At 40.8% G+C, this 6,570-nt stretch overlaps 1 pseudogene; it reads left to right on the top strand.

Annotated features, from left to right (window-relative positions):
• The first annotated feature begins 308 nt into the window (after positions 1 to 308).
• LOC141264679 (dead end protein homolog 1-like) lies at positions 309 to 5,983 on the top strand (annotated as a pseudogene).
• The last annotated feature ends 587 nt before the right edge of the window (positions 5,984 to 6,570 follow it).

The raw sequence follows: 6,570 nt of genomic DNA, 5'->3' as shown, positions 1-6,570 counted from the left end.
CTGAGATGACCAATCTTAATGATATCTGCCCCCATGGAGTCCCAGGTATGAGATATTAACGCCATATTTCCTATCACGATGTTAGCTTTCTATACATAAAAGACATGGCATATACAATTTTACAATTTTACCATGTGGTCAATATTGATCTTGAGCTAAGAGGTAGACCACACAGCAATGTAAGTGAATGCATTTGTATTGGGACTGTGCAACTATGCTGATAATATGTCTCCCATATCTATAGAACTTACATCTGTCAATAAAAAACATTATTCATATTTGGTACGTGGCACTTTCCAAAATAAGCAATGGCTGTGTGGATCTTTGAAGTCAGGAAGTACGTATTTACACAGAGACAAAAAGTATCACCATACCAGCTTATTGTTTACTACTCATACTGACCAATCCACAGGAGGTGGCTACATCACAGTAAGGGGCCATAGCGTAAATGGGAAGAAGAGAGTGTTAGCTCTTCTTCCATGGCCCTAATTTACAATTCATAGTAAAGCTGTGCTTCTATGCTCAATATGAGTGTGACACTCTTGATAACTCTGACATCAGCAGACAAGGATGCAAAAAGACATAGAGGAAGAACAACTTCAAAAATGTTCCTGCTGCCTTTTGGTGCTCTGTGGTGCTTCTCATAACTTTTTCATGGGCCGAACTTTATAGGCCTAACTCTGCTGTTTCACATTCTGTTATTAATGTGTATTATAGCAAAGTCCTTTGGACGTTCTTTGAGGTGTGGTGGTCTAGGTAATTCAACATTTTAGGAATGCAATTGCTGCACTTTATTGTGAAGTGCACTTAATTGCTTCACTTCACAAAAAATGTGTTTTTGTAATATTTTCAAAATAAGCCATTGCTTCCATGATTAATTATACCACAATCCATAGTTTTGATAAATTTGAGGTTATTTAAACCTTCATGTCTCTGAATTTCCCTAGTTGAACCTGGTTAATGTCATCATGATCATCATCAACATCTATTGCTTGTATTTACTGAGCGCCTCGATCTTTATTCAGGAAAAATTAATGTCCTTCAGTGGCTGCTATGTTCTACTTTCATCCATGCTTGGGTGAGCGTAACTAATTTATTAGAATCAACTGGAATGACACACATATGACTGGACAAGAGAAGGATAATATTTTCAAACCAAATTCTTCGTCTTGCATGACTCATATAATTGGAATATTTCTGCTTTCCCTTATTATTATTGAAATTATTTTGGGGGGGCAGCTTCTGGGGACTGAGCCTCTGTGCAGGTTTGAGCATAAAATGCTTTTTTTTATTTTCCATGACTCAGCTTCCTCCTCATTTAATTTTTTTTGGAGCAGCATCTGGGGTGAATTCCTTAGATATGACCCTGTTCTCGATTGAGCCCCTGTGCAGGTCTGTGTACAAAATGCTAATTTTTTTTTAATTTTTAAACAAATGTTTTCCTCTTCCGTGAATTTTTGGTATGTCTCAGCTTACTCCTCATTTTTAGTGAAATTAACTAATTATAAACAGCATCTGGGGTGAATCCCCCAGGTAGAAGAACCCTGAACATGATTGAACCCCTGACAGGTCTGGGCACAAATTACAATCTTTTTTTTTAGAACAAAATACTCCATCTTCAATGAGTCTTCATGATTCAAATTTTTGATAAATCTCAGCTTCATCTTCCTCTTTAGCGAAATCGGGGGTGAATTCCCCAAGTGATTGATTGAGCCACTATGCAGGTCTGAGCACAAAAAGCAAACAATTTTTTTCAGAACAAAATTCTTTTGCTTTCCTGACTCAAATTTTTGATATGTCTCAGCTTTCCACTCATTTTTAGTTAAATTAAGTTTCTCTTAGACCAACAGTTGGGGTTAATTTCCCAGGCAGAATCCTGTGCAGTATTGAGCCTCTGCACAGGTTTGGACACACAATTTAAAAATATTCAAAACTCTGCATCTTCCATGAGTCAAATTTTTGGTACATCTCAGCTTCCTCTTCACTGGTATTGAAATTATTTGGGGGGAGAGAGATATTATAAGGGGTGAGTTCCACAGATCAGACACCGCACAAGATTGGATAAAAAAAAAAATTACAGCTAATATTCATAGACTTCTATCACTACAATTTTCAGAAATTATCATCCTTTTATTTACCTATAGTGATGCACAGTGGGTACGGAAAATATTCAGACCCCTTTAAATTTTCACTCTTTGTTTCATTGCAGCCATTTGGTAAATTCTAAAAAGTCCAATTTTTTCTCATTAATGTACACTCTGCACCCGATCTTGACTGAAAAAAAAACAAATGTAATAATTTTTGCTAATTTATTAAAAAAGAAAAACTGAAATATCACATGGTCATAAGTATTCAGACCCTTTGCTCAGACACTCATATTTAAGTCACATGCTGTCCATTTCCTTGTGATCCTCCTAAAGATGGTTCTACTCCTTCATTGGAGTCCAGCTGTGTTTAATTAAACTGATAGGACTTGATTTGGAAAGGCACTCACCTGTCTATATAAGACCTCATAGCTCTCAGTGCATGTCAGACCAAATGAGAATCATGAGCTCAAAGGAACTGCCCAAGGATCTCAGAGACAGAATTGCAGCAAGGCACAGATCTGGCCAAGGTTATGAAAGAATTTCTGCATTACTCAAGGATCCTAAAAGCACATAATCCTTAAATGAAAGAAGTTTGGGACCACCAGAAGTGTTCCTAGACCTGGCCATCCAGCCAAACTGAGAAATTGTGGGAGAAGAGCCTTGTTGAGAGAGGTAAAGAAGAATCCCAAGATCACTGTGGCTGAGCTCCAGAGATGCAGTAGGGAGATGGGAGAAAGTTCCACAAAGTCAACTATCACTGCAGCCCTCCACCAGTCGGGCCTTTATTTCAGAGTGGCTTGACGGAAGCCTCTCCTCAGTGCAAGATATATGAAAGCCTACATAGAGTTTGCTCAAAAACACATGAAGGACTCCCAGACTATGAGAAATAAGATTCTCTGGTCTGATGAGACAAAGATAGAACTTTTTGGTGATAATTCTAAGCGGTATGTGTGGAGAAAACCAGGCACTTCTCATCATCTGCCTAATACAATCCCAACAGTGAAACATGGTGGTGGCAGCATCATGCTATGGGGGTGTTTTTCAGCTGCAGGGACAGAAAGACTGGTTGCAATTGAAGGAAACATGAATGTGGCCAAGTACGGAGATATCCTTGATCAAAACGTCTTCCAGAGTGCTCTGGACTTCACACTTGGCAGAAGGTTCACCTTTCAACAAGACAATGACCCTAAGCACACAGCTAAAATAACAAAGGAGAGGCATCAGAACAACTCTGAGACCATTCTTGACTGGCCCAGCCAGAGCCCTGACCTAAACCCAATTGAGCATCTCTGGAGAGACCTGAAAATGGCTGTCCACCAACGTTCAATAATCCAAACTGACGGAACAGGAGGGATCTGCAAGGAAGAATGGCAGAGGATCCCCAAATCCAGGTGTGAAAAACTTGTTGCATTCCCAAGAAGACTCATGGCTGTACTAGCTCAAAAGGGTGCTTCTACTTAATACTGAGTAAAGGGTCTGAATACTTATGACCATGTGATATTTCAGTTTTTCTTTTCTAAAATATTTGCAAAAATTTCTACATTTCTGTTTTTTTTCAGTCAAGGTGGGGTGCAGAGTATACTTTAATGAGGAAAAAAATGAACTTTTTAGAATTTACCAAATGGCTGCAATGAAATAAAGAGTGGAAAATTTAAAGGGGTATGAATACTTTCCGTACCCACTGTATGTTAATTAGTGATGAGCGAGCATGCTCGCAACTGCTTGGTACTCACCCGAGCATCTCACTGTTAGCGATGCTCGGGCGAGTACTTCCAGGATGCTCGTACGGGAGCTTGGGTCCCCGCTCCGCATGTTTGGCGCTGTTTAGACATATAATAAACGTGAGAATTGCCTGCCACTCACTGTAATGCCGTAGCCATGTTGGCTGTGGCATTACAGTGATTGGCTGGCCACATAGCGTCATCCGGTCTATATCTGACCGGGGACCCTATGCTCGTCACAGTCTTCCCCGGAAACAGGCAGAATAGGGAGGGCTGCAGCTGATTGAGGGAGAGAATTGTTTAGTTTATTAGTTCCGTATAGGTATTCCACAGCAAGATATATATATAGCCATCTGAACTAACCGTCCTTCTAAGGAATAACCCAGCTGCATATATTAATCCTGATGATATCAGGAATTAGGCCGGCAGAGCTTGTGGACAGTGTATAGAGCAGAATAGGGTCCATTGCACATTCTGTCTTCTGTTGCTGTTACAGATAGCCGTAGCCCTAGATATCAGAGCTAATATTCTTTTTGCTCTTAAGCCTGATTATTTGCTTAAAAAAGCAATATAATACACCATTTTAACTGCTCCATTTGATTGTTAGCAGCATACAGACAGATTTGGTTGATTTTATTCATTGCTGTATTGTGGAAGCAGAGAAACTTGTCCATCATCAGTCATGATCCGATATTACTGCCATAATAATACAGAAATTTTGTGGAGCATTGTTCAACCTATTCGCACTTAGTCGCTGACAAATACCATCCTAATACCAATCTCTAATGCCACTGCCTAAAACCGTGGTCATTAGACGTGATCCCATATTACTTCAGTAATAATCGTCACATTTTTTGGAACATGCCAAATATTACACTCCAGTTAAAGTTTGCCAGTTGTGTATTGTTGAACCTATTCACATTTATTCGCTGACCAATACCATATATATAACGCCACTTCCTAAAACTTTGGTCATCAGGCGGGATCCCATATTACAGCGATAATAATCGTCACGTGCAAAATAGTAGACTCCATTTAAAGTCTGCCAGTTGTCTGTGGTTCAACCTATTCACACTTAGTCGCTGACCAATACCATGACTTCAATGCCACTGTCTAAAACCGTGGTCATCAAACGGGATACCGTATTACTGCGGTAATAATCGTCACATTTTTTGGAGCGTGCCAAATATTACACTCCAGTTAAAGTCTCCAGTTGTGTGTTGTTCAACTCATCGAGTGGACGAGGAGCTCTAATGTATCACTGGTGCAAGAGAATGGACAAAGATAATATGGTGGCCCCCCTTCAGGTTGGGTTGGAGAAGCTTCTCCACATGGTTTTGAAATTTTTATTGGCAATATTCCTCAGGAGATATGATAAGATGCATTGATACCCCTCTTTCAGTCTGTGGGAAAGCTGTATGAGTTTCGCTTAATAATGACGTTCAGCGGCCTAAACCATGGCTTTGCTTATTCACGTTATTTCTCAGAACGCATTGCAGATCAGGCCATTGCCCAACTCTATAGTCATGAAATTCAAGGCTTAAAGATATTTGCGTGTCATTGCACCAAGAAGTGTGAACTGATGTTGGACAGGCTTCCATTGCTTATGGAATGAGCTGCATTAGAGGACTTCATGGGAGAAATGACAGCCGGAGTAGATACGGTTTCCCTCTGTGCCAGTCCTTTCACTGACCTAAAGAATATGGCTGTGGTGAAATACAACTGTCACCAAGACACAGCCCTAGCTAAGAAAAGTCTGTGTGAAGGTTCACGGACCCTCTATAGCTGTTTTTTACTGTGAACTAGCTCCAGCAATCTATATTAGTTAAGATCTGCGATCTAGCTCCTTGGCAAATCCCAATTCTGTTCTCCCTCTGATATCTAACAAACAGGTCATGCTGGAGAAACTTGCACATACTACCACTCAGTGTCTTCAGCTCCTTTCTGAGAAACTAATGCTTGGGCAGCCAGTCTACCAAATAAAATTCCTGAGATGGAAATTGTTTATGGCTTTGCTTCTGGTACTAGATGATAATACCAAACCATCGCGTTTCATTCACTGGATATTCTTGGCTGGTTGGAGACAAAATCATTCCCACAGAAAAGTACCAGTGTCACGAAATGACAAGGGGATGTCCAGCGGAAAGCATAACACACAGATGCAATGAGAAATAGAGGGGGAAGGAGGGCCCTATCGGTAGGGAACAAGGGGAGGGACACCTCCTGACACCAACCTGTGTCTGTCCCTAAGCTCCCCTATCGTTCCTAGATGGGTCCTTCCCCCCGTGCGCGATCACGTGCCTAAGCCCCATCTGACCCTGGACTTAACCTGGCTAGTGCACAGGCCAGCAAGACACTAGTCTCACCACTACAATAGGACAACACAAGGAAGGTAAGTTAAACAATGGGAAGATAACAACATAAAATACTCTTATCTCTCCAACAGAAAATTTCACCACTGCAATAGCAGCAAACACCACAGCTTCTCCAGAGACTGGATCCTTCAAAGAGATCAGCATAGAATTAACTATAACCAGCGGTCAGCTGATGGACCATGTGGCTATTTAAAGGGAGGTGGGTGTGGCACCAACCAACATCAACTAACCTTCAACAAAAGGCTGCCAGCAAGAGACTAACATTAACCCTTACTGGACCAAAAGGAAAAAGCTACATTTAAATTACAGCATAACGAGAGCTGCAATGAATCTCCAAATTATTCGTGACAACCACCAAGCTAAGGAGATGGTGGCCTTTATCAATAT

Source organism: Phyllobates terribilis, unplaced genomic scaffold, assembly GCF_046119375.1.
Source record: "Phyllobates terribilis strain yellow unplaced genomic scaffold, ASM4611937v1 Scaffold_4__5_contigs__length_816908805, whole genome shotgun sequence".
NCBI lineage: Eukaryota > Metazoa > Chordata > Amphibia > Anura > Dendrobatidae > Phyllobates > Phyllobates terribilis.
The sequence above is the reverse complement of the archived record's forward strand: the minus strand, read 5'-3'. Positions and strand labels throughout refer to the sequence as shown.